This window comes from Lytechinus variegatus, chromosome 17 (assembly GCF_018143015.1).
Source record: "Lytechinus variegatus isolate NC3 chromosome 17, Lvar_3.0, whole genome shotgun sequence".
Taxonomy (NCBI): domain Eukaryota; kingdom Metazoa; phylum Echinodermata; class Echinoidea; order Temnopleuroida; family Toxopneustidae; genus Lytechinus; species Lytechinus variegatus.
This window is the reverse complement of record NC_054756.1, coordinates 2145001-2166739: the sequence shown is the minus strand read 5'-3', so window position 1 is coordinate 2166739 and position 21739 is coordinate 2145001. Positions and strand designations below refer to the sequence as shown.

General features: G+C 36.4%; 1 long non-coding RNA gene across 1 annotated transcript; it reads left to right on the top strand.

The window, feature by feature from the left end:
• The first annotated feature begins 14611 nt into the window (after positions 1–14611).
• LOC121430769 lies at positions 14612–16984 on the top strand. The gene is made up of 3 exons (XR_005972064.1): positions 14612–14725; positions 15244–15360; positions 16924–16984. It is a non-coding gene; the product is annotated as an uncharacterized LOC121430769 (long non-coding RNA).
• The last annotated feature ends 4755 nt before the right edge of the window (positions 16985–21739 follow it).

Below are 21739 nucleotides of genomic sequence, written 5' to 3'. Positions count from 1 at the left end.
GAGAAAAGATAAGATTTTAGTTTGGATTTGTAGGTGTCCAGTGATTGCATAATTTTTAAATCTAACGGCAAATTATTCCAGAGAGAAGGTGCTGAGGCAGAGAAATAAAGTTCTTTACACTTTTTTTAATCATGAACGGTATAAGTATATAACCAAACAATTGATGCAAGCGCGAAAAGAAAATGAGATTTCAAACTTAAAACCGGGACACTCTATTCATGTTTTGTAAATCATGAATACAATTGGGTATAACTTGGTATCTTCCTACATTAATAATCCGAGCGAAAAGGGTGAGCTGAAATTTTTTGATGTACTTATCTGAAACTGGATATATAGTCTCAAAATAATTGAAATAGAGAGCAAGCAAACTGGTGTTGTTTCAATACTTTTCTAGTGTGGACATATTTGGATTCCGGGCTGGTGTTAAATCAACACCGGGTTTTTGCAGAGTAGTTGAACTAGTAGAAGTAGACGAAGTGGTGGCGGTGGTGGTAGTAGTATTAGTAGTAGTAGTATTATTAGTAGTAGTAGTACTAGTAGTAGTGTTAGTAGTATTATTATTAGTAGTAGTAGTAGTAGTAGTACTAATAGTAGTAGTAGTGGGGGAAGTAGTGGTAGTAGTAGTAGTAGTAGAAGTAGTAGTAGTAGTAGTAGTAGTAGTAGTAGTAGTAGTAGTAGTAGTAGTAGAAGATTTAAATGTTTCTTATTCATGTACACAATATGTTCCATATGCACACAATTTCATTATCATAGCTTCTCTTATTGTTCAAATTCAAGCTAATAATAAAACATTGTCATTGATACTTGTTGTTAAGGTTGTATACGATCTATACAATATATATTTCAAACACACCTACCACAGTGGTACCATCGACTACTTCAGATACACCAACCACACATCCTCCGACAACAACCGATGCTGCAACCCCCACCCAAGAGACAGCTACTGCTGACTTAACGACTCCTATACCCGATACAACGTCACAACCTCCACCATCAACGCCAATGCCAACAATGCAAGAGCTCACCACTGCAGATGAAACGGTAGCCCCAGGTAAATTCATGTCCTAAATGCATTAAAAATTTATTATGATTATTTAATTTCTACTGAACTAATGTATAATGTTGTCATTAATGGAAATCTTGACTTGGACTGGCTGTGAACATAGAATTGTGGTGTTCAGGGTGAGGAGGCGGTGACAATGTGGTAATATCGTGTGTACTTTGGATGAATTATGCTAACCTTATTCATCAGGATTACTGACAGTTGTTCCAATATCACTTGCAAAATATCACGAGCAAAAATTTTGGCATTTTATTACAAAAAACAACACATGTTTACATTACATTAAGTAAATGGTATCATATTTCATCCTTCTCTCTTTCCTTTTTCCTTTTTTTTTTAGTAATAGTTGTAGTATCAGTAGCAGCAGTAATAGTAGCAGGACATACCAAAAACTCTGGTATTGATTTAACACCGGACTGGAATCTTTATATGTCCACACCAGAGAAGTGTTAAACAACACCAGTTCTGTGCTGGTCTGTCCAGACCAAACACCAGATAGGTGTTTATACAACACCAATTAGTATCAAAATAGCATTGGTTTAATTCCAAACTGGTGTTGTTTCAATACTTTTCTGGTGTGGACATATATGGAATCCGTGCTGGTGTTAAATCAACTCCAGAGTTTTTGCAGTGTAGTAAAAGTAGTAGTAGTAGCAGAAGTGGTGGTGGTAGTAGTATTAGACGTAGTAGTAGAAGTAGTATTAGTATTAGTCGTAGTAGTAGTAGTAGTAGTACTAGAAGTAGTAGTATTAGTAGAAGTAGTAGTAGTTGTAGTAGTAGTAATAGTAGTAGTAGTAGTAGTAGTGGTGGAAGAAGTAGTAGTGGTAGTAGTAGTAGTAGAAGTAGTAGTAGTAGAAGTAGTAGCAGTAGGAGTAGTAGTAGTAGAAGTAGTAGTAGTAGAAGTAGTAGCAGTAGTAGTAGTAGAAGTAGTAGTAGTAGTAGTAGTAGAAGTAGTAGAAGTAGGAGTAGTAGTAGTAGTAGTAGTAGTAGTAGTAGTAGTAGTAGTAGTAGTAGTAGTAGTAGTAGTAGTAGTAGTAGTAGTAGTAGTAGTAGTAGTAGTAGTAGTAGTAAGTAGTAGAAGTAGTAGTAGTAGTAGTAGTAGATTGAAATGTTTCTTATTCATGTACACAATATGTTCCATATGCACACAATTTCATTATCATAGCTTCTCTTATTGTTCAAATTCAAGCTAATAATAAAACATTGTCATTGGTACTTGTTGTTAAGGTTGTATACGATCTATACAATATATATTTCAAACACACCTACCACAGTGGTACCATCGACTACTTCAGATACACCAACCACACATCCTCCGACAACGACCGATGCTGCAACCCCAAGCCAAGACACAGCTACTACTGACTTAACGACTCCTATACCCGATACAACGTCACAACCTCCACCATCAACACCAATGACAACAATGCAAGAGCTCACCACTGCAGATGAAACGGTAGCCCCAGGTAAATTCATGTCCTAAATGCATTAAAAATTTATTATGATTATTTAATTTCTACTGAACTAATGTTTAATTTTGTCATTAATGGAATCTTGACTTGGACTGGCTGTTGAACATAGAATTGTGGTGTTCAGGGTGGGGGAGGCGGTGACAATGTGGTAATATCGTGTGTACTTTGAATGAACTAAGCTAACCTTCTTCATCAGGATTACTGACAGTTGTTCCAATATCACTTGCAAAATATCACGAGCAAAATTTTGGCATTTTATTACAAAAAACAACACATGTTTACATTACATTAAGGAAATGGTATCATATTTCATCTTCTCTCTTTCCTTTTTCCTTTTTTTTTTAGTAATAGTTGTAGTATCAGTAGCAGCAGTAATAGTAGCAGGACATACCAAAAACTCTGGTATTGATTTAACACCAGACTGGAATCTTTATATGTCCACCACAGAGAAGTGTTAACACACACCAGTTCTGTGCTGGTCTGTCCAGACCAAACACCAGATAGGTGTTTATACAACACCAATTAGTATTAAAATAGCATTGGTTTAATTCCAAACTGGTGTTGTTTCAATACTTTTCTGGTGTGGACGTATATAGATTTCGTGCTGGTGTTAAATCAACTCCAGAGTTTTTGCAGTGTAGTATAACTAGTAGTAGTAGCAGAAGTGGTTGTGGTAGTAGTATTAGACGTAGTAGTAGAAGTAGTATTAGTATTAGTCGTAGTAGTAGTAGTAGTAGTACTAGAAGTAGTAGTATTAGTAGAAGTAGTAGTAGTTGTAGTAGTAGTAAATAGTAGTAGTAGTAGTAGTAGTGGTGGAAGAAGTAGTAGTGGTAGTAGTAGTAGTAGAAGTAGTAGTAGTAGAAGTAGTAGCAGTAGGAGTAGTAGTAGTAGAAGTAGTAGTAGTAGAAGTAGTAGCAGTAGTAGTAGTAGAAGTAGTAGAAGTAGGAGTAGTAGTAGTAGTAGTAGAAGTAGTAGTAGTAGTAGAAGTAGTAGTAGTAGTAGTAGTAGTAGTAGTAGTAGTAGTAGTAGTAGTAGAAGTAGTAGAAGTAGTAGAAGTTAGTAGTAGTAGTAGTAGTAGATTGAAATGTTTCTTATTCATGTACACAATATGTTCCATATGCACACAATTTCATTATCATAGCTTCTCTTATTGTTCAAATTCAAGCTAATAATAAAACATTGTCACTGATACTTGTTGTTAAGGTTGTATACGATCTATACAATATATATTTCAAACACACCTACCACAGTGGTACCATCGACTACTTCAGATACACAAACCACACATCCTCCGACAACAACCAATGCTGCAACCCCAAGCCAAGACTCAGCTACTACTGACTTAACGACTCCAATACCCGATACTACGTCACAACCTCCACCATCAACACCAATGACAACAATGCAAGAGCTCACCACTGCGGATGAAACGGTAGCCCCAGGTAAATTCAGGTCCTAAATACATTAAAAATATCTTATGATTATGAAATGGCTATTGAACTAATGTTTAATTTTGTCATTAATGGAAATCTTGATTTGGATTGGCTGTTGAACATAGAATTGTGGTGTTCAGGGTGGGGAGGCGGTGACAATGTGCTAATATCGTGTGTACTTTGAATGAACTAAGCTAACCTTATTCATCAGGATTACTGACAGTTGTTCCAATATCACTTGGTTTAATCATCATCATTGGGCTAAACCCACTTTGTCCAATTCACATTTCGTCTATTTACCACTTGGTCTAATAGCCAATTTGTCTATTTACCACTTGGTCTAATAGCCAATTTGTCTAATGGCCACTTGGTCTAATAGCCAACTGGTCTAATGATCACCTCGTCTAACAGCCAATTGGTCTCATGCCCTATTGGGCTAATCGTCACTTGGTCTAATGTACCATCCCTGATTCGACAGAGGATGAGCATACTTATAGTTTATTGTAAGTTTCCATTGTTATATCATCGTTTTCTTTAACCCCTCTAGGGATCAGTACCTGTCAAGGGTACTGTGAAACAAAGGCACCAGGAGGATGTTTCTGTGATTACATTTGTCAGGAATACAATGATTGCTGTGAAGATTATTATATATATTGTCAACCTGGTGAGTATTCTCGTTATGTAGTAGCCTCTTGTCGAGGCCCTGGCGGCTGCTTCCCAGGCGAAGCGAGGAATTTCCTAATTCGCTTCTAGAATTAGGCCTGGCGCGAAAAATTGATAATTATATTATATTTCACTCTTTTCTCTTTCCTTTTCTCATTTTTTTTTTTTTTTTGGGGGGGGGGCAAGACGCCCATATCCTAACAGTAATTTCTTAGCTTTATTCTTATAACAACATACCAGTAAATGTGCAATAATTTCATAAGCCATATACATATAGTGTTAGCGCGAGGTACGAGCTAAACAATTTTGAAATTTCGTGTATTTTGTCCTGAACAGTTGAACATTGTGGGCAATGTTTGTGACCGGAAGAAGATGCGTATGTAACTAGATAATTACTGCAAGCGCGAAGCGCGAGTAGAAATTTGTATAATGCGTTCTGGCCTTGTCGAAAAAGGGACCTGTTAGAGACGAATTGCAGCTAGCCATTAACATGATACATATTTCAATGATTAAATAATGCGAGCGCGATTTTTTTGCCGTTCCGTCCGAAAAAATTATAATAATAGGCATTTATATAGCGCCATCTATCTAGAAATATTCTATTCCGAGGCACACAAGAAAAGAAAGAATGAGAAAGTTTGGATGAGTGTCAAAGTTCCAATAACTAAAACTGTGAGAAAAGATAAGATTTCAGTTTGGATTTGTAGGTGTGCAGTGATTGCATAATTCTTAAATCTAACGGCAAATTATTCCAGAGAGAAGTTGCTGAGGCAGAGAAATAAAGTTCTTTACACTTTTTTTAATCATGAACGGTATAAGTATATAACAAACAATTGATGCAAGCGCGAAAAGAAAATGAGATTTCAAACTTAAACCGGGACACTCTATTCATGTTTTGTAAATCATGAATACACTTGGGTATAACTTGGTATCTTCTTACATTAATAATCCGAGCGAAAAGGGAGAGCTGAAATTTTTTTATGTACTTATCTGAAACTGGATATATAGTCTCAAAATAATTGAAATAGAGAGCAAGCAAACTGGTGTTGTTTCAATACTTTTCTAGTGTGGACATATTTGGATTCCGGGCTGGTGTAAAATCAACACCGGAGTTTTTGCAGTGTAGTTGAACTAGTAGAAGTAGTAGAAGTGGTGGCGGTGTTGGTAGTAGTATTAGTAGTATTAGTAGTAGTAGTAGTAGTAGTAGTAGTAGTAGTAGTAGTAGTAGTAGTAATAGTAGTAGTAGTGGGGGAAGTAGTAGTAGTGGTAGTAGTAGTAGTAGTAGAAGTAGTAGTAGTAGTAGTAGTAGTAGTAGAAAATTTAAATGTTTCTTATTCATGTACACAATATGTTCCATATGCACACAATTTCATTATCATAGCTTCTCTTATTGTTCAAATTCAAGCTAATAATAAAACATTGTCATTGGTACTTGTTGTTAAGGTTGTATACGATCTATACAATATATATTTCAAACACACCTACCACAGTGGTACCATCGACTACTTCAGATACACCAACCACACATCCTCCGACAACAACCGATGCTGCAACCCCAACCCAAGAGACAGCTACTGCTGACTTAACGACTCCTATACCCGATACAACGTCACAACCTCCACCATCAACGCCAATGCCAACAATGCAAGAGCTCACCACTGCAGATGAAACGGTAGCCCCAGGTAAATTCATGTCCTAAATGCATTAAAAATTTATTATGATTATTTAATTTCTACTGAACTAATGTTTAATGTTGTCATTAATGGAAATCTTGATTTGGACTGGCTGTTGAACATAGAATTGTGGTGTTCAGGGTGGGGGAGGCGGTGACAATGTGGTAATATCGTGTGTACTTTGAATGAACTAAGCCAACCTTCTTTATCAGGATTACTGACAGTTGTTCCAATATCACTTGCAAAAATATATTGAGCAAAAATTTTGGCATTTTATTACAAAAAACAACACATGTTTACATTACATTCAGGAAATGGTATCATATTTCATCCTTCTCTCTTTCCTTTTTCCTTTTTTTTAGTAATAGTTGTAGTATCAGTAGCAGCAGTAATAGTAGCAGGACATACCAAAAACTCTGGTGTTGATTTAACACCGGACTGGAATCTTTATATGTCCACACCAGTTCCGTGTTAAACAACACCAGTTCTGTGCTGGTCTGTCCAGACCAAACACCAGATAGGTGTTTATACAACACCAATTAGTATTAAAATAGCATTGGTTTAATTCCAAACTGGTGTTGTTTCAATACTTTTCTGGTGTGGACGTATATAGATTTCGTGCTGGTGTTAAATCAACTCCAGAGTTTTTGCAGTGTAGTAGAACTAGTAGTAGTAGCAGAAGTGGTTGTGGAAGTAGTATTAGTATTATTATTATTAGTAGTAGTAGTAGTAGTAGTAGTAGAAGTAGTAGATTTAAATGTTTCTTATGCATATACACAATATGTTCCATATGCACAAAATTTCATTATCATAGCTTCTCTTATTGTTCAAATTCAAGCTAATAATACAACATTTTCATTGATACTTGTTGTTAAGGTTGTATACGATCTATACAATATGTATTTCAAACACACCTACCACAGTGGTACCATCGACTACTTCAGATACACCAACCACACATCCTCCTACAACAACCGATGTTGCAACCCCAAGCAAAGACACAGCTACTACTGACTTAACGACTCCAATACCCGATACTACGTCACAACCTCCACCATCAACACCAATGACAACAATGCAAGAGCTCACCACTGCGGATGAAACGGTAGCCCCAGGTAAATTCATGTCCTAAATGCATTAAAAATTCTTATGATTATGAAATTGATATTGAACTAATGTTTAAATTTTTCGTTAATGGAAATCTGGATTTGGATTGGTGTTCAGGGTGGGGGAGGCGGTGACTATGTGCTAATATCGTGTGTACTTTGGATATATTATGCTAACCTTATTCATCAGGATTACTGACAGTTGTTCCAATATCACTTGGTTTTATCATCATCATTGGGCTAAAACCCACTTAGTCTAATTCACATTTCGTCTAATTACCACTTGGTCTAATAGCCAATTTGTCTATTTACCACTTGGTCTAATAGCCAATTTGTCTAATGGCCACTTGGTCTAATAGCCAACTGGTCTAATGATCATCTCGTCTAACAGCCAATTGGTCTAATGCCCTATTGGGCTAATCGTCACTTGGTCTAATGTACCATCCCTGATTCGACAGAGGATGAGCATACTTATAGTTTATTGTAAGTTTCCATTGTCATATCATCGTTTTCTTTAACCCCTCTAGGGATCAGTACCTGTCAAGGGTACTGTGAAACAAAGGCACCAGGAGGATGTTTCTGTGATTACATTTGTCAGGAACTAAATGATTGCTGTGAAGATTATTATATATATTGTCAACCTGGTGAGTATTCTCGTTATGTAGTAGCCTCTTGTCGAGGCCCTGGCGGCTGCTTCCCAGGCGAAGCGAGGAATTTCCTAATTCGCTTCTAGAATTAGGCCTGGCGCGAAACATGGATAATTATATTATATTTCACTCTTTTCTCTTTCCTTTTCTCATTTTTTTTTCGTTCGTGATATTTTTTTTTTTTTTTGGGGGGGGCAAGACGCCCATATCCTAACAGTAATTTCTTAGCTTTATTCTTATAACAACATACCAGTAAATGTGCAATAATTTCATAAGCCATATACATATATTGTTAGCGCGAGGTACGAGCTAAACAATTTTGAAATTTCGTGTATTTTGTCCTGAACAGTTGAACATTGTGGGCAATGTTTGTAAACCGGAAGAAGATGCGTATGTAACTAGATAATTACTGCAAGCGCGAAGCGCGAGTAGAAATTTGTATAATGCGTTCTGGCCTTGTCGAAAAAGGGACCTGTTAGAGACGAATTGCAGGTAGCCATTAACATGATACATATTTCAATGATTAAATAATGCGAGCGCGATTTTTTTGCCGTTCCGTCCCCAAAAAAATATAATAATAGGCATTTATATAGCGCCATCTATCTAGAAATATTCTATTCCGAGGCACACAAGAAAAGAAAGAATGAGAAAGTTTGGATGAGTGTCAAAGTTCCAATAACTAAAACTGTGAGAAAAGATAAGATTTCAGTTTGGATTTGTAGGTGTGCAGTGATTGCATAATTCTTAAATCTAACGGCAAATTATTCCAGAGAGAAGGTGCTGAGGCAGAGAATTAAGTTCTTTACACTTTTTTTAATCATGAACGGTATAAGTATATAACCAAACAATTGATGCAAGCGCGAAAAGAAAATGAGATTTCAAACTTAAAACCGGGACACTCTATTCATGTTTTGTAAATCATGAATACAATTGGGTATAACTTGGTATCTTCTTACATTAATAATCCGAGCGAAAAGGGAGAGCTGAAATTTTTTTATGTACTTATCTGAAACTGGATATATAGTCTCAAAATAATTGAAATAGAGAGCAAGCAAACTGGTGTTGTTTCAATACTTTTCTAGTGTGGACATATTTGGATTCCGGGCTGGTGTAAAATCAACACCGGAGTTTTTGCAGTGTAGTTGAACTAGTAGAAGTAGTAGAAGTGGTGGCGGTGTTGGTAGTAGTATTAGTAGTAGTAGTATTATTAGTAGTAGTAGTACTAGTAGTAGTATTAGTAGTATTAGTAGTAGTAGTAGTAATAGTAGTAGTAGTAGTAGTAGATAATAGTAGTAGTGGGGGAAGTAGTAGTAGTGGTAGTAGTAGTAGTAGTAGTAGAAGTAGTAGTAGTAGTAGTAGTAGTAGTAGTAGTAGTAGAAAATTTAAATGTTTCTTATTCATGTACACAATATGTTCCATATGCACACAATTTCATTATCATAGCTTCTCTTATTGTTCAAATTCAAGCTAATAATAAAACATTGTCATTGGTACTTGTTGTTAAGGTTGTATACGATCTATACAATATATATTTCAAACACACCTACCACAGTGGTACCATCGACTACTTCAGATACACCAACCACACATCCTCCGACAACGACCGATGCTGCAACCCAAGCCAAGACACAGCTACTACTGACTTAACGACTCCTATACCCGATACAACGTCACAACCTCCACCATCAACACCAATGACAACAATGCAAGAGCTCACCACTGCAGATGAAACGGTAGCCCCAGGTAAATTCATGTCCTAAATGCATTAAAAATTTATTATGATTATTTAATTTCTACTGAACTAATGTTTAATTTTGTCATTAATGGAAATCTTGACTTGGACTGGCTGTTGAACATAGAATTGTGGTGTTCAGGGTGGGGGAGGCGGTGACAATGTGGTAATATCGTGTGTACTTTGAATGAACTAAGCTAACCTTCTTCATCAGGATTACTGACAGTTGTTCCAATATCACTTGCAAAATATCACGAGCAAAAATTTTGGCATTTTATTACAAAAAACAACACATGTTTACATTACATTAAGGAAATGGTATCATATTTCATCCTTCTCTCTTTCCTTTTTCCTTTTTTTTTTAGTAATAGTTGTAGTATCAGTAGCAGCAGTAATAGTAGCAGGACATACCAAAAACTCTGGTATTGATTTAACACCAGACTGGAATCTTTATATGTCCACCACAGAGAAGTGTTAAACAACACCAGTTCTGTGCTGGTCTGTCCAGACCAAACACCAGATAGGTGTTTATACAACACCAATTAGTATTAAAATAGCATTGGTTTAATTCCAAACTGGTGTTGTTTCAATACTTTTCTGGTGTGGACGTATATAGATTTCGTGCTGGTGTTAAATCAACTCCAGAGTTTTTGCAGTGTAGTATAACTAGTAGTAGTAGCAGAAGTGGTGGTGGTAGTAGTATTAGACGTAGTAGTAGAAGTAGTATTAGTATTAGTCTTAGTAGTAGTAGTAGTAGTACTAGAAGTAGTAGTATTAGTAGAAGTAGTAGTAGTTGTTAGTAGTAGTAATAGTAGTAGTAGTAGTAGTAGTGGTGGAAGAAGTAGTAGTGGTAGTAGTAGTAGTAGAAGTAATAGTAGTAGAAGTAGTAGCAGTAGGAGTAGTAGTAGTAGAAGTAGTAGTAGTAGAAGTAGTAGCAGTAGTAGTAGTAGAAGTAGTAGAAGTAGTAGTAGTAGTAGTAGTAGTAGAAGTAGTAGTAGTAGTAGAAGTAGTAGTAGTAGTAGTAGTAGTAGTAGTAGTAGTAGTAGTAGTAGTAGTAGTAGTAGAAGTAGTAGAAGTAGTAGAAGTAGTAGTAGTAGTAGTAGTAGATTGAAATGTTTCTTATTCATGTACACAATATGTTCCATATGCACACAATTTCATTATCATAGCTTCTCTTATTGTTCAAATTCAAGCTAATAATAAAACATTGTCACTGATACTTGTTGTTAAGGTTGTATACGATCTATACAATATATATTTCAAACACACCTACCACAGTGGTACCATCGACTACTTCAGATACACAAACCACACATCCTCCGACAACAACCAATGCTGCAACCCCAAGCCAAGACTCAGCTACTACTGACTTAACGACTCCAATACCCGATACTACGTCACAACCTCCACCATCAACACCAATGACAACAATGCAAGAGCTCACCACTGCGGATGAAACGGTAGCCCCAGGTAAATTCAGGTCCTAAATACATTAAAAATATCTTATGATTATGAAATGGCTATTGAACTAATGTTTAATTTTGTCATTAATGGAAATCTTGATTTGGATTGGCTGTTGAACATAGAATTGTGGTGTTCAGGGTGGGGAGGCGGTGACAATGTGCTAATATCGTGTGTACTTTGAATGAACTAAGCTAACCTTATTCATCAGGATTACTGACAGTTGTTCCAATATCACTTGGTTTAATCATCATCATTGGGCTAAACCACTTTGTCCAATTCACATTTCGTCTATTTACCACTTGGTCTAATAGCCAATTTGTCTATTTACCACTTGGTCTAATAGCCAATTTGTCTAATGGCCACTTGGTCTAATAGCCAACTGGTCTAATGATCACCTCGTCTAACAGCCAATTGGTCTCATGCCCTATTGGGCTAATCGTCACTTGGTCTAATGTACCATCCTGATTCGACAGAGGATGAGCATACTTATAGTTTATTGTAAGTTTCCATTGTTATATCATCGTTTTCTTTAACCCCTCTAGGATCAGTACCTGTCAAGGGTACTGTGAAACAAAGGCACCAGGAGGATGTTTCTGTGATTACATTTGTCAGGAACTAAATGATTGCTGTGAAGATTATTATATATTGTCAACCTGGTGAGTATTCTCGTTATGTAGTAGCCTCTTGTCGAGGCCCTGGCGGCTGCTTCCCAGGCGAAGCGAGGAATTTCCTAATTCGCTTCTAGAATTAGGCCTGGCGCGAAAAAATTGATAATTATATTATATTTCACTCTTTTCTCTTTCCTTTTCTCATTTTTTTTTTGTTCGTGATATTTTTCTTTTTTTTTGGGGGGGGGGGGCAAGACGCCCATATCCTAACAGTAATTTCTTAGCTTTATTCTTATAACAACATACCAGTAAATGTGCAATAATTTCATAAGCCATATACATATAGGGTTAGCGCGAGGTACGAGCTAAACAATTTTGAAATTTCGTGTATTTTGTCCTGAACAGTTGAACATTGTGGGCAATGTTTGTAACCGGAAGAAGATGCGTATGTAACTAGATAATTACTGCAAGCGCGAAGCGCGAGTAGAAATTTGTATAATGCGTTCTGGCCTTGTCGAAAAGGGACCTGTTAGAGACGAATTGCAGCTAGCCATTAACATGATACATATTTCAATGATTAAATAATGCGAGCGCGATTTTTTTGCCGTTCCGTCCGAAAAAATTATAATAATAGGCATTTATATAGCGCTATCTATCTAGAAATATTCTATTCCGAGGCACACAAGAAAAGAAAGAATGAGAAAGTTTGGATGAGTGTCAAAGTTCCAATAACTAAAACTGTGAGAAAAGATAAGATTTCAGTTTGGATTTGTAGGTGTGCAGTGATTGCATAATTCTTAAATCTAACGGCAAATTATTCCAGAGAGAAGGTGCTGAGGCAGAGAAATAAAGTTCTTTACACTTTTTTTAATCATGAACGGTATAAGTATATAACAAACAATTGATGCAAGCGCGAAAAGAAATGAGATTTCAAACTTAAAACCGGGACACTCTATTCATGTTTTGTAAATCATGAATACAATTGGGTATAACTTGGTATCTTCTTACATTAATAATCCGAGCGAAAAGGGAGAGCTGAAATTTTTTTATGTACTTATCTGAAACTGGATATATAGTCTCAAAATAATTGAAATAGAGAGCAAGCAAACTGGTGTTGTTTCAATACTTTTCTAGTGTGGACATATTTGGATTCCGGGCTGGTGTAAAATCAACACGGGAGTTTTTGCAGTGTAGTTGAACTAGTAGAAGTAGTAGAAGTGGTGGCGGTGTTGGTAGTAGTATTAGTAGTATTAGTAGTAGTAGTAGTAGTAGTAGTAGTAGTAGTAGTAGTAGTAGTAGTAGTAATAGTAGTAGTAGTGGGGGAAGTAGTAGTAGTGGTAGTAGTAGTAGTAGTAGAGTAGTAGTAGTAGTAGTAGTAGTAGTAGTAGTAGAAAATTTAAATGTTTCTTATTCATGTACACAATATGTTCCATATGCACACAATTTCATTATCATAGCTTCTCTTATTGTTCAAATTCAAGCTAATAATAAAACATTGTCATTGGTACTTGTTGTTAAGGTTGTATACGATCTATACAATATATATTTCAAACACACCTACCACAGTGGTACCATCGACTACTTCAGATACACCAACCACACATCCTCCGACAACAACCGATGCTGCAACCCCAACCCAAGAGACAGCTACTGATGACTTAACGACTCCTATACCCGATACAACGTCACAACCTCCACCATCAACGCCAATGCCAACAATGCAAGAGCTCACCACTGCAGATGAAACGGTAGCCCCAGGTAAATTCATGTCCTAAATGCATTAAAAATTTATTATGATTATTTAATTTCTACTGAACTAATGTTTAATGTTGTCATTAATGGAAATCTTGATTTGGACTGGCTGTTGAACATAGAATTGTGGTGTTCAGGGTGGGGAGGCGGTGACAATGTGGTAATATCGTGTGTACTTTGAATGAACTAAGCCAACCTTCTTTATCAGGATTACTGACAGTTGTTCCAATATCACTTGCAAAAATATATCGAGCAAAAATTTTGGCATTTTATTACAAAAAACAACACATGTTTACATTACATTCAGGAAATGGTATCATATTTCATCCTTCTCTCTTTCCTTTTTCCTTTTTTTTAGTAATAGTTGTAGTATCAGTAGCAGCAGTAATAGTAGCAGGACATACCAAAAACTCTGGTGTTGATTTAACACCGGACTGGAATCTTTATATGTCCACACCAGTTCCGTGTTAAACAACACCAGTTCTGTGCTGGTCTGTCCAGACCAAACACCAGATAGGTGTTTATACAACACCAATTAGTATTAAAATAGCATTGGTTTAATTCCAAACTGGTGTTGTTTCAATACTTTTCTGGTGTGGACGTATATAGATTTCGTGCTGGTGTTAAATCAACTCCAGAGTTTTTGCAGTGTAGTAGAACTAGTAGTAGTAGCAGAAGTGGTTGTGGAAGTAGTATTAGTATTATTATTATTATTAGTAGTAGTAGTAGTAGTAGTAGAAGTAGTAGATTTAAATGTTTCTTATGCATATACACAATATGTTCCATATGCACAAATTTCATTATCATAGCTTCTCTTATTGTTCAAATTCAAGCTAATAATACAACATTTTCATTGATACTTGTTGTTAAGGTTGTATACGATCTATACAATATGTATTTCAAACACACCTACCACAGTGGTACCATCGACTACTTCAGATACACCAACCACACATCCTCCTACAACAACCGATGTTGCAACCCAAGCAAAGACACAGCTACTACTGACTTAACGACTCCAATACCCGATACTACGTCACAACCTCCACCATCAACACCAATGACAACAATGCAAGAGCTCACCACTGCGGATGAAACGGTAGCCCCAGGTAAATTCATGTCCTAAATGCATTAAAAATTTCTTATGATTATGAAATTGATATTGAACTAATGTTTAAATTTTTCGTTAATGGAAATCTGGATTTGGATTGGTGTTCAGGGTGGGGGAGGCGGTGACTATGTGCTAATATCGTGTGTACTTTGGATATATTATGCTAACCTTATTCATCAGGATTACTGACAGTTGTTCCAATATCACTTGGTTTTATCATCATCATTGGGCTAAACCCACTTAGTCCAATTCACATTTCGTCTATTTACCACTTGGTCTAATAGCCAATTTGTCTATTTACCACTTGGTCTAATAGCCAATTTGTCTAATGGCCACTTGGTCTAATAGCCAACTGGTCTAATGATCATCTCGTCTAACAGCCAATTGGTCTAATGCCCTATTGGGCTAATCGTCACTTGGTCTAATGTACCATCCCTGATTCGACAGAGGATGAGCATACTTATAGTTTATTGTAAGTTTCCATTGTCATATCATCGTTTTCTTTAACCCCTCTAGGGATCAGTACCTGTCAAGGGTACTGTGAAACAAAGGCACCAGGAGGATGTTTCTGTGATTACATTTGTCAGGAATACAATGATTGCTGTGAAGATTATTATATATATTGTCAACCTGGTGAGTATTCTCGTTATGTAGTAGCCTCTTGTCGAGGCCCTGGCGGCTGCTTCCCAGGCGAAGCGAGGAATTTCCTAATTCGCTTCTAGAATTAGGCCTGGCGCGAAACATGGATAATTATATTATATTTCACTCTTTTCTCTTTCCTTTTCTCATTTTTTTTTCGTTCGTGATATTTTTTTTTTTTGGGGGGGGGGCAAGACGCCCATATCCTAACAGTAATTTCTTAGCTTTATTCTTATAACAACATACCAGTAAATGTACAATAATTTCATAAGCCATATACATATAGTGTTAGCGCGAGGTACGAGCTAAACAATTTTGAAATTTCGTGTATTTTGTCCTGAACAGTTGAACATTGTGGGCAATGTTTGTAAACCGGAAGAAGATGCGTATGTAACTAGATAATTACTGCAAGCGCGAAGCGCGAGTAGAAATTTGTATAATGCGTTCTGGCCTTGTCGAAAAGGGACCTGTTAGAGACGAATTGCAGGTAGCCATTAACATGATACATATTTCAATGATTAAATAATGCGAGCGCGATTTTTTTGCCGTTCCGTCCCCAAAAAAATATAATAATAGGCATTTATATAGCGCCATCTATCTAGAAATATTCTATTCCGAGGCACACAAGAAAAGAAAGAATGAGAAAGTTTGGATGAGTGTCAAAGTTCCAATAACTAAAACTGTGAGAAAAGATAAGATTTTAGTTTGGATTTGTAGGTGTGCAGTGATTGCATAATTCTTAAATCTAACGGCAAATTATTCCACAGAGAAGGTGCTGAGGCAGAGAAATAAAGTTCTTTACACTTTTTTTAATCATGAACGGTATAAGTATATAACCAAACAATTGATGCAAGCGCGAAAAGAAAATGAGATTTCAAACTTAAAACCGGGACACTCTATTCATGTTTTGTAAATCATGAATACAATTGGGTATAACTTGGTATCTTCCTACATTAATAATCCGAGCGAAAAGGGTGAGCTGAAATTTTTTGATGTACTTATCTGAAACTGGATATATAGTCTCACAATAATTGAAATAGAGAGCAAGCAAACTGGTGTTGTTTCAATACTTTTCTACTTTTCTAGTGTGGACATATTTGGATTCCGGGCTGGTGTTAAATCAACACCGGGTTTTTGCAGAGTAGTTGAACTAGTAGAAGTAGACGAAGTGGTGGCGGTGGTGGTAGTAGTATTAGTAGTAGTAGTATTATTAGTAGTAGTAGTACTAGTAGTAGTGTTAGTAGTATTAGTAGTAGTAGTAGTAGTAGTAGTAGTACTAATAGTAGTAGTAGTGGGGGAAGTAGTGGTAGTAGTAGTAGTAGTAGAAGTAGTAGTAGTAGTAGTAGTAGTAGTAGTAGTAGTAGTAGTAGTAGTAGTAGTAGAAGATTTAAATGTTTCTTATTCATGTACACAATATGTTCCATATGCACACAATTTCATTATCATAGCTTCTCTTATTGTTCAAATTCAAGCTAATAATAAAACATTGTCATTGATACTTGTTGTTAAGGTTGTATACGATCTATACAATATATATTTCAAACACACCTACCACAGTGGTACCATCGACTACTTCAGATACACCAACCACACATCCTCCGACAACAACCGATGCTGCACCCCAACCCAAGACACAGCTACTGCTGACTTAACGACTCCTATACCCGATACAACGTCACAACCTCCACCATCAACGCCAATGCCAACAATGCAAGAGCTCACCACTGCAGATGAAACGGTAGCCCCAGGTAAATTCATGTCCTAAATGCATTAAAAATTTATTATGATTATTTAATTTCTACTGAACTAATGTTTAATGTTGTCATATATGGAAATCTTGACTTGGACTGGCTGTTGAACAGAGAATTGTGGTGTTCAGGGTGAGGAGGCGGTGACAATGTGGTAATATCGTGTGTACTTTGGATGAATTATGCTAACCTTATTCATCAGGATTACTGACAGTTGTTCCAATATCACTTGCAAAATATCACGAGCAAAAATTTTGGCATTTTATTACAAAAAACAACACATGTTTACATTACATTAAGTAAATGGTATCATATTTCATCCTTCTCTCTTTCCTTTTTCCTTTTTTTTTTAGTAATAGTTGTAGTATCAGTAGCAGCAGTAATAGTAGCAGGACATACCAAAAACTCTGGTATTGATTTAACACCGGACTGGAATCTTTATATGTCCACACCAGTTCCGTGTTAAACAACACCAGTTCTGTGCTGGTCTGTCCAGACCAAACACCAGATAGGTGTTTATACAACACCAATTAGTATCAAAATAGCATTGGTTTAATTCCAAACTGGTGTTGTTTCAATACTTTTCTGGTGTGGACATATATGGAATCCGTGCTGGTGTTAAATCAACTCCAGAGTTTTTGCAGTGTAGTAAAAGTAGTAGTAGTAGCAGAAGTGGTGGTGGTAGTAGTATTAGACGTAGTAGTCGAAGTAGTATTAGTATTAGTCGTAGTAGTAGTAGTAGTAGTACTAGAAGTAGTAGTATTAGTAGAAGTAGTAGTAGTTGTAGTAGTAGTAATAGTAGTAGTAGTAGTAGTGGTGGAAGAAGTAGTAGTGGTAGTAGTAGTAGTAGTAGAAGTAGTAGTAGTAGAAGTAGTAGTAGTAGTAGTAGTAGAAGTAGTAGTAGTAGTAGTAGTAGCAGTAGTAGTAGTAGAAGTAGTAGAAGTAGTAGTAGTAGTAGTAGAAGTAGTAGTAGTAGTAGAAGTAGTAGTAGTAGTAGTAGTAGTAGTAGTAGTAGTAGTAGAAGTAGCAGAAGTAGTAGAAGTAGTAGTAGTAGTAGTAGTAGATTGAAATGTTTCTTATTCATGTACACAATATGTTCCATATGCACACAATTTCATTATCATAGCTTCTCTTATTGTTCAAATTCAAGCTAATAATAAAACATTGTCATTGATACTTGTTGTTAAGGTTGTATACGATCTATACAATATATATTTTGAAACACACCTACCACAGTGGTACCATCGACTACTTCAGATACACAAACCACACATCCTCCGACAACAACCAATGCTGCAACCCCAAGCCAAGACTCAGCTACTACTGTCTTAACGACTCCATTACCCGATACTACATCACAACCTCCACCATCAACACCAATGCCAAAGATGCAAGAGCTCACCACTGCGGATGAAACGGTAGCCCCAGGTAAATTCATGTCCTAAATGCATTAAAAATATCTTATGATTATTTAATTTCTATTGAACTAATATTTAATCTTGTCATTAATGGAAATCTTGATTTGGATTTGCTGTTGAACATAGAATTGTGGTGTTCAGGGTGGGGAGGAGGTGGCAATGTGGTAATATCGTGTGTACTTTGGATATATTATGCTAACCTTATTCATCAGGATTACTGACGGTTGTTCCAATACCACTTGCAAAATATCACGAGTAAATGTTTTGCATTTTATTACAAAAATCAATTTTTTACATTATATTCAGGAAATGGTATCATATTTCATCCTTCTCTCTTTCCTTTTTCCTTTTTTTAGTAATTGTTGTAGTATCAGTAGCAGCAGTAGTAGCAGCAGTAAACACCAAAAACTCTGGTGTTGATACAACACCAGCCTGGAATCTATTTATGTGCAAACCAGAGAAGTGTTTAACAACACCAGTTTGGTTTTGGTCTAACACCAGATAGGTGTTTATACAACACCAATTAGTATCAAAACAGCATTGGTTTAATTCCAAACTGGTGTTGTTTCAATACTTTTCTGGTGTGGACATATATGGATTCCGTGATGGTGCCAATCAACACTGGAGTTTTTGCAGTGTAGTAGAACTAGTAGTAGTAGCAGAAGTGGTGGTGGTGGTGGTAGTAGTATTGGTAGTAGTATTAGTAGTAGTAGTATTAGTAGTAGTAGTAGTAGTAGTTGTAGTAGTAGTAGTAGATATAGTATTAGTATTAGTAGTAGTAGTAGTAGTAGTAGTACTAGAAGTAGTAGATTTAAATGTTTCTTATGCATATACACAATATGTTCCATATGCATACAATTTCATTATCATAGCTTCTCTTATTGTTCAAATTTAAGCTTATAATAAAACATTTTCATTGATACTTGTTAAGGTTGTATACGATCTATACAATATATATTTCAAACACACCTACAACAGTGGTACCATCGACTACTTCAGATACACCAACCACACATCCTCCGACAACGACCGATGCTGCAACCCCAAGCCAAGACACAGCTACTACTGACTTAACGACTCCTATACCCGATACAACGTCACAACCTCCACCATCAACACCAATGACAACAATGCAAGAGCTCACCACTGCAGATGAAACGGTAGCCCCAGGTAAATTCATGTCCTAAATGCATTAAAAATTTATTATGATTATTTAATTTCTACTGAACTAATGTTTAATTTTGTCATTAATGGAAATCTTGACTTGGACTGGCTGTTGAACATAGAATTGTGGTGTTCAGGGTGGGGGAGGCGGTGACAATGTGGTAATATCGTGTGTACTTTGAATGAACTAAGCTAAACTTCTTCATCAGGATTACTGACAGTTGTTCCAATATCACTTGCAAAATATCACGAGCAAAAATTTTGGCATTTCATTACAAAAAACACATTTTTACATTATATTCAGTAAATGGTATCATATTTCATCCTCTCTCTCTGTCCTTTTTCCTTTTTTTAGTAATAGTTTTAGTATCAGTAGCAGCAGTAGTAGTAGCAGTACATACCAAAAACTGTGGTATTGATTTAACACCAGACTGGAATCTTTATATGTCCACCACAGAGAAGTGTTAAACAACACCAGTTCTGTGCTGGTCTGTCCAGACCAAACACCAGATAGGTGTTTATACAACACCAATTAGTATTAAAATAGCATTGGTTTAATTCCAAACTGGTGTTGTTTCAATACTTTTCTGGTGTGGACGTATATAGATTTCGTGCTGGTGTTAAATCAACTCCAGAGTTTTTGCAGTGTAGTATAACTAGTAGTAGTAGCAGAAGTGGTTGTGGTAGTAGTATTAGACGTAGTAGTAGAAGTAGTATTAGTATTAGTCGTAGTAGTAGTAGTAGTAGTACTAGAAGTAGTAGTATTAGTAGAAGTAGTAGTAGTTGTAGTAGTAGTAATAGTAGTAGTAGTAGTAGTAGTGGTGGAAGAAGTAGTAGTGGTAGTAGTAGTAGTAGAAGTAGTAGTAGTAGAAGTAGTAGCAGTAGGAGTAGTAGTAGTAGAAGTAGTAGTAGTAGAAGTAGTAGCAGTAGTAGTAGTAGAAGTAGTAGAAGTAGAAGTAGGAGTAGTAGTAGTAGAAGTAGTAGTAGTAGTAGAAGTAGTAGTAGTAGTAGTAGTAGTAGTAGTAGTAGTAGTAGTAGTAGTAGTAGTAGAAGTAGTAGAAGTAGTAGAAGTAGTAGTAGTAGTAGTAGTAGATTGAAATGTTTCTTATTCATGTACACAATATGTTCCATATGCACACAATTTCATTATCATAGCTTCTCTTATTGTTCAAATTCAAGCTAATAATAAAACATTGTCACTGATACTTGTTGTTAAGGTTGTATACGATCTATACAATATATATTTCAAACACACCTACCACAGTGGTACCATGGACTACTTCAGATACACAAACCACACATCCTCCGACAACAACCAATGCTGCAACCCCAAGCCAAGACTCAGCTACTACTGACTTAACGACTCCAATACCCGATACTACGTCACAACCTCCACCATCAACACCAATGACAACAATGCAAGAGCTCACCACTGCGGATGAAACGGTAGCCCCAGGTAAATTCAGGTCCTAAATACATTAAAAATATCTTATGATTATGAAATGGCTATTGAACTAATGTTTAATTTTGTCATTAATGGAAATCTTGATTTGGATTGGCTGTTGAACATAGAATTGTGGTGTTCAGGGTGGGGAGGCGGTGACAATGTGCTAATATCGTGTGTACTTTGAATGAACTAAGCTAACCTTATTCATCAGGATTACTGACAGTTGTTCCAATATCACTTGGTTTAATCATCATCATTGGGCTAAACCCACTTTGTCCAATTCACATTTCGTCTATTTACCACTTGGTCTAATAGCCAATTTGTCTATTTACCACTTGGTCTAATAGCCAATTTGTCTAATGGCCACTTGGTCTAATAGCCAACTGGTCTAATGATCACCTCGTCTAACAGCCAATTGGTCTCATGCCCTATTGGGCTAATCGTCACTTGGTCTAATGTACCATCCCTGATTCGACAGAGGATGAGCATACTTATAGTTTATTGTAAGTTTCCATTGTTATATCATCGTTTTCTTTAACCCCTCTAGGGATCAGTACCTGTCAAGGGTACTGTGAAACAAAGGCACCAGGAGGATG